This window comes from Orcinus orca, chromosome 12 (genome assembly GCF_937001465.1).
Source record: "Orcinus orca chromosome 12, mOrcOrc1.1, whole genome shotgun sequence".
Classification (NCBI taxonomy): domain Eukaryota; kingdom Metazoa; phylum Chordata; class Mammalia; order Artiodactyla; family Delphinidae; genus Orcinus; species Orcinus orca.
In genome coordinates, this window is record NC_064570.1 from 88,233,548 (window position 1) to 88,245,463 (window position 11,916).

General features: G+C 39.1%; 1 pseudogene; it reads right to left on the reverse strand.

Moving 5' to 3' along the window:
* Positions 1-1,584: 1,584 nt before the first annotated feature.
* Positions 1,585-2,198, reverse strand: LOC101275802 (40S ribosomal protein S7-like; annotated as a pseudogene).
* Positions 2,199-11,916: the final 9,718 nt, after the last annotated feature.

An 11,916-nucleotide genomic window follows, 5' to 3' on the forward strand; every position in this document is an offset into this window, starting at 1 on the left:
TATTGGCTTTACTTTTATTTTTTTCCCAATGGTTAACCAGTTGTCTCACTGTTAATCAAATAATCCATCCTCCCTGTACTGATCTGAAATTTCACCTTTGTTTTAATTATATTACCATATAATTCTAATATTTATTTATCTATTTAAGTGTTATACTATTTGTAATATAAGTTTTAGTGAAAGTTATACTTCATTTTGAACTAATTAATAAATCAATATATTATGTAGTTTTGTTCTGTTTAATGCCTTATAATCATTATTAATATTTCTTTATAATTTAAAATTATGCCTGCTGATTATTAATAACAGTTGATTTTTTTTACGTTAATTGTTTTTTTTTAAAACTTTTAATTTTATATTGGAGTATAGCTGATTAACAATGTTGTGATAGTATCAGGTGCACAGCAAAGCGATTCAACCATACATATACATGCATCCATTCTCCCCCAAACTCCCCTCCCATACAGGCTGCCACATAACATTGAGCAGAGTTCCCTGTGCTCTACAGTAGGTCCTTGTTGGTTATCCATTTTAAATATAGCATTGTGTGCATGTCGATCCCATATGCCCTAACTATCCCTTCCTCCCATCTTTCCTCCCCTTGTAACCATAAGTTCATTCTCTAAGTAATTACTGTTGATTTTTGACCCACTTGTCATTTACTGTGATCACAGATGTTTGGTCTTATTTCTGTCAGCTTCTTTTGAGCTGTCTGTCTTTTCTCTTTCTAGATGAATAGAGATTTATTTTGGCATTATTTTTTCTTATCTGTAAATGTTCAGAAATCAGTTACTTTTCTTTCTTCCTCAAAATCAAGAATAACATCACATATGCTGACATTTCCTTATATAGGATGAACAATTTCCTTCTTACTTCCTATATAATCTTCTGTTCTTTCCCAGTTTTTTTATGAGTATCCATTGGCATTTTTACCTTGATGGTTATTAATTTTTTTACATTGTAGAGCCTCTCTTTTAAGAATGATTTCGGCATTTACATTGTTTCACAACGACATTAACCACACATATTTATGTGTGTATATTTGATCTGGGACCTGCTGTCCCTCTGACCTTGTTTCCTTCAACTCCCCGCCTTGCTCACCAGGCTGTAGCTATCTTGGTCTTTTTCTCTAACACTTAAGATTGTTCCTACTTCAGAGCCTTTGCATTTGGTGTTCCTGTTGCCAGGACCTTTGCATGGTGGCCACTTGTCATCACTCACCAGAGCTGTCACTACTCAGAGGCCTTCCATGGTCCCCTCCACTAAAGCACCTCCCACCTCACCCAACCCAAGCCCAGGTGCTCATTCACTCTCTGCCTCCTTACTTCAGGTTACTTCCTGCACTGGTTATCACTCTCTACAGGATTCTATTTGGTTATTGGCTTACCTACTTTTTGGTTTCCTATTTATTTTCCTTTCCCTCCCACTAGAACATAAGCTCCATGAAGGTAGACACCTGGTCTATCTTGCTCATCATTTTACCCCAGTGCTTAGAACTATAACTGGTATGTGTTAGACTGCTGATATTTGGCAAATAAATATTTGTTGAATGAATGAATGAATAAGTCCTTGCTTTTTTAAAAATTGTGAATAATATTTTATTTAGTCATTTTTGTTTATGACTGAAACTCTGGGAATTCAAAATTAACATCCTTACCCGTGAGCTTCTTATAGATGCCAGAAAATGTTTCAACCTTGTGTTCCACATTGTCCTGCTGTGCTTTATCCAATTGAACCTTTATGAGTCAGCTGCCATCCAGCTTCACACAGATTCTCTTGGCCACAATCTCACTTGGAAAAACCAGGTCCTCCAGGATGGTGTCATGCATGGCTGTCAGAGTGCGGCTCCTGGGACGCTTTTGCTTATTTTTTGTACGGCTTTTTCGAGTTGGCTTAGGCAGAATTCTCCTCTGAGTGATAAAGACAACTTGCTTCCCGCTGAACTTCTTCTCCAACTCACGCACTAGCCGGACCTGGATTTTCTGGAAAGATTTCAGTTGAGGAACGACAAAGATTATGATAGCTTTCTGACCACCACCACCTTCAATTTTCTTGGTGGCCGTGATGTTCAGCTCCCGCAGCTGGGCCTTGAGGTCCCAGTTCATCTCCAGCTCTAGGAGGGCCTGGGAGAAGCCCGACTCAAACTCGTCAGGCTTCTCATCATTGGGCTTCACGATCTCCACGATGGCACTGCACATGGCCTGGACCTTGCCAATGAGGCCAACGTTTGCTGCCGCCGCCCCCACTAGTAGGCTTAGGAAGAGAAGCCCTTGATATTTCTAAGGGTGCCTCTTATTCTTCAAAACTCTGTGGAGTTGCTGGGCCTCCGATCAGTGTGCTCTGGGCCAATCCTCCATCTGCCTTTCTGTATTAATCCTCAGCCTTGCTATCTGGAGAATGGTGGTCATTGCCTCCTTCCTTTTAAGGACAGGCAGGATCCCCAGGAGACCAATCTGTGGTGAAGGGGCAGCAAAAGCTGGGGGTAGAGTGTCCTTGGTCACAAGGGCCAGCGCTCTTGCAAATGGAGTGGACTCATTCATTTATTTTGAAAACAACTGATTTTGATGTGATGTCTTGTTAATAAGCAATGCTATATGGTTGCTTTAAGAAACAAACATGTTTTTTTCTCTTTTAAGACTTAAAAATATTGCATATACTATGAAATTAATTGTTTTCTGGTTGCTGCATTATTAAAACTGCCACATATTTAATCAGAGTAATGGGATTTCTGAAGGAAAAATGTTTGGAATAAAGGTTAGATTTGTGGATAAGGCAGGCTGAAATGAGAGTCTGATAAAAATTAAGAGATGAGCTTTGGTGCTAAGGATCTGAGCTAGCTGGGGACTCTTGCTGACCACAGTGAAGCCTTTAGCTGGTGTAGCCTTCAAAGCCAGATTCTAGGGTCTGTAGACAATCCTGCTTCTTGGCATCCCTTTAAAGCCCTCAATCTAGGCAGGGCAAAGCAGATAATCACACAAATACTCACTCCACACTTTTCTCCCCACTGCCACCTGGCTGAAGCCTTGCCTCTCCTGATGTTGCTAACAGTAGGCAGAGTCCTGCAGGTGGCAGTGAGGGAGGTGTGTGTCTATATGTGTGTTTGGGGTGTACAGCAGGGGGACGTGACAGGCAAGTTGGTTTTTCCAGAAGGAAACTGGGTCATCTGTTAGCTCCAGAGTCCTCTTAGCATATTATTTCCTCAAGGTCATCCTATTACATCATCCCTCTCCCCATCCATCCATTCATCATCAACAAATTTTTGAACCCCCATTGCTCTAGTCATGGGGATACAGTAGTGAATACGGTAAAGTCCGTGTTCTCATGAAGCTTACATTTCAGTAAAGCAAGGGATGAAACAAACAAATAAATACATGATATCTCATTTGATAATAAAAGCCTTGGAGAAAAGTAAAATAGGGTAAGAAAAAAGAGAGTGAAAATGTTGATGGGCCTACTTTCTATGGGGTAGTCAGAAAAATTCTCTCTGGGTATATGACTTTTGCATTTGAAGAAAATAAGGAGAGACCTCACTTGTGGGTTTCTGGGGAACCTTATTTCATGATCCATAAATGAGCATGATGCATGGTTTGGAAAATTCTAGTAGAGCTTTGTTGACTTGGTAAGGTCTGGATTATATTGCAAATAAAATGGGGAAACACTAGAGAATTTTAAGCAGAAAAGTAACACGATCTGACTTATACGGCAAAAGAATCACTTGTGCTGTTGTACGGATAATAAATAGACTTTGTGTGTGTGTGGCGGGTGGAGGTGATGGGGGAATGCGGAAGCTGGGAAACCTGTCCATTTAGTCCTTGCTGTAAGTTTATTTCCTTATCACCATTAGTATTCACCAAACTTTCTTTATCAGACATGCTATAAAAATAGGCAAACCACAGCCAGCTTTTACCCAGAAGTTTCATAGTTCGCGTCTTCAAATGAAATAACACATAACAGAATTTGTGCTTAGTAAACTTTAATTTTCTATATCTTTCAGCCTTAATCTTAATCTTCACCTTGGCTGAATAAGGTTTACCTGGGACAGAGTTTAGTTTCTCCATAAATCTCATTTGGTTGCTCCATCTTGGTGGCCTCGGGCTGTGCTCCTGTGATCCTACTTATCTTCCGGGATCTCCACCTGCACAGCGTGTCCTCTGATGCAGCCTGCATCTCCAGGGCTTCCTGTCCTTGGCACAAGGCTCAAGGCACATGGTAGCTTTGTTGTGACTGCTGATTGCAGAGAAGGCTGTAATTGTGTACATCTTGCCCTTTAACACATATAACTAATGAATGAGAAACTGCTTTTTTAAGGAGAAATTTCCTTTGCAAAGAACAGATAGGGAAGAGTTCACATGAGTCTCTTTTATCCCAGGTGCTTGATATTTCCTGTTTCTCGTGATTGGCTTTCCCTCCTTCTTCACTGTGCTTTTTGTCCTAGGAGGCTGACTTTTATGAACTATACCAAAGGCTCCCTCCCCATCTGGTTTCAGCTTGGGTCTGGCTAACAGGAGGCACCAGTGGAGCTACGGTAATGAGAGGAGAATGGGTTTGGGGTATTTATCCCTCCAGCTTCCTTTTTGCTGGGTTGCCATTTATTGGTTTTGTTCCTCTCCTATAGGTCACAACTCCAAGGGCAACCCTATGTGACAACCACAGCCTCTCCCTCGGGGTTCTGGTAACCCTCTCTTGCCCTTCAGTCCAAGGGGTGGCAATAACTCCTAATTCTTCCTGGCACTAGGTTACTGCACCAGCCTTTGTGAGTTTCTTCCAATACTACGTACTCCTTTGTAAATAAATGCTTTATTAAACTCTCTTCAATTATCCTGTTTCCTGCTAGTCCCATGACAAGATACGTAGAGGCTTCTCCAGGAGGAGCTGAGGAAGAAAGTATGAAACTTTTGTTCAGAAAATACTGAAAGCTGTTCAGATATGAGACAATTTTATCTTAATCAATGTGGTAGAAATGAGGACTATCAAATGAACTCATAAGTTTAGCCTGTGGCCATCAACACATGAATACTTATGGCCTATATGTAGCCCATTCAAAATTGGCAGAATTATCTTGATGAGAGAGTGTTTTATTTTAAGCATTAAACAGCTACATGTATACTTTCAGGAGCCACAAAGACTAGGTAGAAAGACAATTTCTTTATACAGACCTTACTCAACTTACAAAGGGACCATGTCCTGATAAACCCATTGTAAGGTGAAAATATTGTAAATTGAAAGTGCATTTAATACATCTCACCTACTGTACATCTTAGTTTAGCCCAGCCTACTTTAAACGTGCTCAGAATACTTATATTACCCAATAGTTGGGCAAAATCATCTAACACAAATCCTTTTATAATGAAGTGTTGAATACCTCATGTAATTTATTGAATACTGTACTGAAACTGAAAAACAGAATGGTTGTCTGGGTACAGAATGGTTGTGAGTTGTCACCCTGGTGATCACATGGCTGCCTGGGAGCTGTGGCTCGCTGCCACGGCCCAGCATCACAAGAGAGGAGTGTACTGCATGTCGCCAGCCCAGGAAAAGATCAAAATTCAAAATGCGAACTATAGTTTCTACTGAATGCATATTACTTTCACACCATCGTAAAGTTGAAAAATCTTAATGTGAACTATCATAAGCTGGAGACCATCTGTAAAATTATTTTCAACTGTGAAAGGAAGTCGTTGGATATGACTGAATAAGAGATCTCTAGACACAGTGAATACTGTGGTTTAGTGTGAATCATAAATAGTCAATTTGAAAGATTATTGGTTAGAGGAAGTGTGGCATGGTAGTTAGAGCACAGCTTCTAGAGCTAGACTCTTCGGGTTCAAATCCTGCCTCTGCTATTTACTAGTTAGGAGCCTTTGGGCAACTTACTTGTTATCTCTGTGTCTCAGTGTTCCATCTTAACATAGGAAAAATAGGAGTACCTAACTCATAGTATTGTAATGAGGAATAAAAGAGTTAATTCACGTAAAGCGCTTAAGATAGTGACTGGTGATACATGTTTAATATCTCTATTTATTGTATTATACTGAAAGTAGTTACTGGGACAGGGACAGATTATTGTTACTTACAGAAATTACCTTATTTGTTCTTTCCCCCCCAAATTTTCCCTGTTCAGGGATGATGCAAAAAGCGGCAGTGGACAGGCCTACACATAGTAGGGGGGTGGTTGTTCTGTAGGAAAGGAACCCACAAAATATGAATCTGGAGCTTATATAGGAGATGAATGGCTGTCCCCTCATCTTTCAAGGAAACAAGAGTTACCTTCGCTCCCTACAATAAACAAATTCTCCTTGGAAAAAGAAGGGGAAGAGCCCTGGGTTTTTACCCTTTAAGATGTAAATAAATATCTCCTGGGAAAGATAAAACAAGTGTTTCTAGCTTTATGAATCCTGGAATATATCTATGGCTTTGGGTCTCATCTGCCCCTAGAAGTGTAAACACACATCTGGGGAGTTAAATCTTCAATAATCTTTTAGATTTCAAGGCTACTATGTCAAATATAAGTGGTGAGAGTGGGCATCCTTTTCTTGTTCCTGAATTTAGAGGAAAGACTTTCACCGTTGAGTATGATGTTAGCTGTGGGTTTGTCATACATGGTCTTTATTATGTTGAGATATGTTCCCTTGATAACAACATTGATGACAGTTTTTGTCATGAATGTATGTTGAATTTTGTCACATGTTTTTTCTGCATCTATTGAGATGATCATGTGATTTTTATCCTTCCTTTTTTTAATGTGGTGTATCACACTGATTGATTTGCAAATGTTGAACCATCCTTGTGACTCTGGAATAAATCCATGGTGTATGATCCTTTTTATATATTGCTGGATTTGGTTTGCTAATACTTTCTTGAGGATTTTTGCATCTATATTCATCAAGATATTGGCTTGTAATTTTCTTTTTGTAGTGTTTTTGTCTGGATTTTGTATCAGTGTAATGGTGGCCTTGTAGGATGAATTTGGGAGTATTCTATCTTCTTCAATTTTTTGAAATAGTTTCAGAAGAATAGGTGTTTTAGTTCCTCTAACACCTATATTTTGTAGAATTATATTTTGTAGAATTCCTCTGTGAAGCCATTTGATCCTGGAGTTTTGTTTGCTGGGAGATTTTTTTATTACAAATTCAATTTCACTATTAGTTTTTGGTCTGTTCAGACTGTTTATTTCTTCCTGATTCAAGCTTGGCAGGTTGTATGTTTCTAGAAATGTGTCCATTTCTTGTAGGTTTTTCAATTTGTTGGCATATAACTGTTTGTAGTATTCTCTTATGATTTTTTTGTATCTCTATGGTACCAGTTGTTAATTCTCCTCTTTCATTTCTTACTTTGCTTATTTGGGTCCTCTCTTTTCTTCTTGGTAAGCCTGGATAAAGGTTTATCAATTTTGTTTATCTTTAAAAAAAACCCAGCTCTTGTTTTTTTAAAAAATCTTTTCTATTGTTTTATGATCTCTATTTCCTCTCTGATCTTTATTCTTCATTTCTTTCCTTCTGCTGACTTTGGGTTTTCTTTTTCTAATTCCTTTAGCTGTTAGGTTAGATTGTTTATTTGGGAATTTTTTTGTTTCTGAGGAAAGCCTGTATTGCTATAAACTTCCCTCTTAGAACTGCTTTTGCTGTATCCCATAGATTTTGGAGTGTTGTTTTTCCATTTTCATTTGTCTTGAGGTATTTTTTAATTTTCTCTTTGACCCCTTGGATTTTTAATAGCATGTTTTTTAGTCTCCATGTGTTTGTGCTTTTACCATTTTTCTTCCTGTAATTGATTTCTAGTTTCATACTGTTGTGGTTGGAAAAAAATGCTTGATATAATTTCTATCTTCTTAAATTTGTTAGACTAGTTTCATGACTTAGTATGTGATCTATCCTGGAGAATGTTGTATGTACACTTGAAAAGAATATGTATTCTGCTGTTTTGAGATGTAATGTGCTGTAGATATCTATTAAGTCCAACTAGCCTGATGTGTCATTTGAGACCACTGTTGCCTTATTGATTTTCTGTCTGAATGATCTGTCCACTGATGTCAGTGTGGTGCTAAAGTCCCCTGCTATTTTGTATTCTCCATTTCTCCCTTCATGTCTTTCAACATTTGCTTTATATATTTAGGTGCTCCTATATTGGGTACATATGTATTAACAAGTATAATCGTCTTCTTGTGTTGATCCCTTTGTCATTATATAAAGCTCTTCTTTGTCTTTTGTTATAGCTTTTATTTTAAAGTCATTATATAAAGCTTTGTCATTATATAAAGCTCTTTGTCATTATATAAAGCTCTTTGTCATTATATAAAGCTCTTCTTTGTCTTTTGTTATAGCTTTTATTTTAAAGTCTATTTTATCTGCTATAAGTATTTCTAACCTTACTTTCTTCTTATTTGCATGAAATATCTTTTTCCACACCCTTACTTTCAACCTATGTGTGTCTTAAGCTCTGAAGTGAATCTCTTGTAGGAAGCATATAGAAGAGTCTTACTTTTTTTTCTTTTTTGTCCAATTAGCCACCCTATGTCTTTTGCTTGGAGCATTTAGTCCATTGACATTTAAAGTAATTATTGATAGGTATGTACTTATTGCCATTTTAATACTTGTTTTCCAGTTGTTTTTGTAGTTCTTCTTGATTCATTTCTTCTTCTGTTTGTTTCTCCCATTGTGGTTTCATGATTTCCTTTAGTAGTATGCTTGTGTTCCTTTCTTTTTAGTTTTTGTGTATCTACAGTAAGTCCCCTACATATGAACAAGTTCTGTTCCAAGAGCATGTAAGTCCAATTTGTTCGTAAGTCCAACAGAGTTAGCTAGGTACCCAACTAACACAATCGGCTTTATAGTACTGTACTGAAAATAGGTTTATAATACTTTTCACACAAATAATATATAAAAAACCAATCACAAAAAGTAAAGAAAACATTTTTAATCTTCAGTACAGTACCTTGAAAAGTACAGTAGTACAGTACAACAGCTGGCATACAGGGGCTGGCGTCTAGTGAACAGGCAAGAAGAGGTACTGACTGGAGGAGGGAGAGGAGGTGGGAGATGGTAGAGCTGCAGGATCGTCAGCAATAGGAGATGGAGGACAAGCTGCAATTTCACTCACCCCTGACACTGATGGCACAGGTTCTGGTTCCTTGCTGGATTCAATTCTATCTACCCTCCTGAAAAAACAATCCAGTGATGTCTGGGTAGTAGCTCCTTTTTTTTCTTATCAGAGATGACATGGTAATGCTGCATTGCATTCCAAAAGGCTGCTGCAACCTTGTTGTACAGTTTTACATTTGGGTCCTGTGCCTCATAAACTAACAGTGTCTCCTTAGATAAAGAAAATCCCCTTGCCCTTTCCTGTGTCATGACTCTCTTCAGTTCTTCAGTTACTACTTCTTCTTGTTGTCTCTATTTGTCCTTTATCTGAGCCTCCAATTCCATCAGGTCTTCATTAATAAGCTTCTCATGTTGCACAGCAAGTAGTTCAATGAAGTCATCCTCTTGCAGATCTAGCCTGAAAAAAAGATACTGTACTACTGTACTCTATAGAGTACTGTACAGTAAAGTACACAAAAGCACAACCACTTGTAGAGGATGCACGCACGTGACAATGTAAACAGGCAGGTGAACTAACATGTGATTGGACATGTGAATGCACCTTTGCATCTTTGAAAGTTCACAGCTTGAAGGTTTGTATGTTGGGAACTTACTGTATTGTGAGTTTTTATTTGTGGTTGCCATGGGGTTCATATATGTTGATATACTATATCTACTTGTTTAAAACTGGTAGTCATTTAAGTTCAAACACATTCTAAAAATGTACATTTTTTTACTCCCCTCTTCCACATTTTGTGTTTTTGCTGTCATATTTTACATTTTCATATTTATCTTTTAACTGTACTTTTGTGATTATAGATGCTTTTTGCAGTTTTTTGATTTTACAATTTTTTGTCTTTAATCTTTGTACTGGCTTATTTAAGTGATTGATTTTCAGTCCTTACTATATATTTTCTTTTCCTATTGGGATTTTCCCTTTCCTATAGATTCTTATTCCTTTTCCAATTACAGAAAACCCTTTAACATTTCTTTTAGGATAGGTTTAGTATTGATGAACGCTTTTAGATTTTGCTTATCTGAGAAGTTCTTTATCTCTCCTTCTATTCTAAATGATAATCTTGCTGTGTAGAGTATTCTAGGTTGCGGTACTTTGAATATATCATGCCACTCCCTCTGGTCTGCAAAATTTCTGCAAAGAAATCAGCTGATGGCCTTATGGGGGTTCCCTTGTATATAACTTTTTGTTTTTCTCTTGCTGCCTTTAGAATCTTCTCTTTAACTTTTGTCATTTTAATTATGATGTCTTGTGTGGGTCTGTTTGGGTTCATCTTGTTTGGGACACTTTGTGCTTCCTGTACCTGGATATCTGTTTCTTTCTTCAAGTTTGGGGAGTTTTAAGTCATAATTTCCTCAAATACATTCTTGATCACCTTCTCTCTCTCTTCTTCTGGGACTCCTATAATGTGAATGTTGGAACACAATGTTATCTTGGAGATCTTTTATATTGCTTACATTTTTTTAAAAATTCATTTTTCTTTTTGCTGTTCTGATAGTGTGATTTCCATTATTTTATGTTCCAGATCACTTATGCACTCTGATCTATTTTTCTGCCATTCATTCCTTCTAATGTGTGTGTGTGTGTTTTAATTTCAGCTATTGAATTCTTCATTTCTGATCGGATCTTTTCAATATTTTCTAGTTCCTTGTCAAAATGTTCCATGTTTATATCAATTCTTTTCCCTGATTCAGTTAACATTTTTACTATCAATGCTTTGAATTCTTTATCTTTTAAATTGTTTATTCTGTTTCATTATTTGTCCTTTCAGGGGTTTTCTGTTGCTCTTTCAATTGGGAGCAGTTTCTCTGTCTTCTCATTTTACTTAACTTTCTCTGCCTCTATGAATTTAGGTGAAACATTTATCTACTGCAGTCTTGAAGGGGTGTTCTTATGTGGGAGCATCCCTATGCAGACTATGTGGGTCATTGGACCCATGTCTTTGGTGGGAGAGCTGGATTTGCAAGTCATGTCTTCCCTCGGGGTGTGTTGGCAGCTATCACTTTGGTAGGGGGTGTGGCTGGAGATGAAGGAGGTAGAGCTGGAGCCAGGACGCCAGCTGGGGCAGGACTTCCCCTCTGCTCAGCAGCCATTATCACCCTGTCAGGGTCAGGGTCAGGGTCTGATCCCAAGTTGCTGGAGCAGAAGCCCTGAAGGTCACTTCTAGCAGGTTCTGTTCTCTTTAAGTGTGTGTTTCCCCCTCTCCCTGCACCAGGACACTTGCCTCAAAGGAGGCGAGTGCTGGAGCAAGATGGGTTTGGTGTGCAGACCGAGGTGTGACGTGCTGCCTGTGCAGGTGTCCACGGTTCCACTTAGATGCAGACTCAGGTGCAGATTACTGCCCCCAGCCTCTGCTCCCCACACCTTTTTGTGGAACTGCTCCACAGGGCAGGTGGGGCCATGTGGACTCTTGGTGTGTGTGGGGAAATGAGCTGTGGCCAGTGGTTATTTTGGCTGCTTCTGGAGTACCTCTTGAGCAAGCACCAACCATGGCTGCCACGACCCCACCCAGCCTCCACCCTGGAACTGGGTCCCCTCTGCTTCCCACAGTCTAGTCTTTTCCCTGGTTGTAGCTGCTCCAGATCCAGTGCTCTGCTGTGGTGCAGACTGAGCAGGGCCAGAGCGTCTGCCCTGCTCAGGCTTGGGTGCACAGTGAGGTGGTCAGGGGAAATCCTGCAGCAGCCAGAGCAGACCTGTCTCCATCCTGCCTTGGGTGCTAACCAGCATAAGCGCCTCATGAGCAGAATCCCGGCTTCCCACAGCCCTATGTTTATCCCAGTGTCCTCCACCATGCCAAGGGGGCTTCTGTTCTCCGCCCCCCCC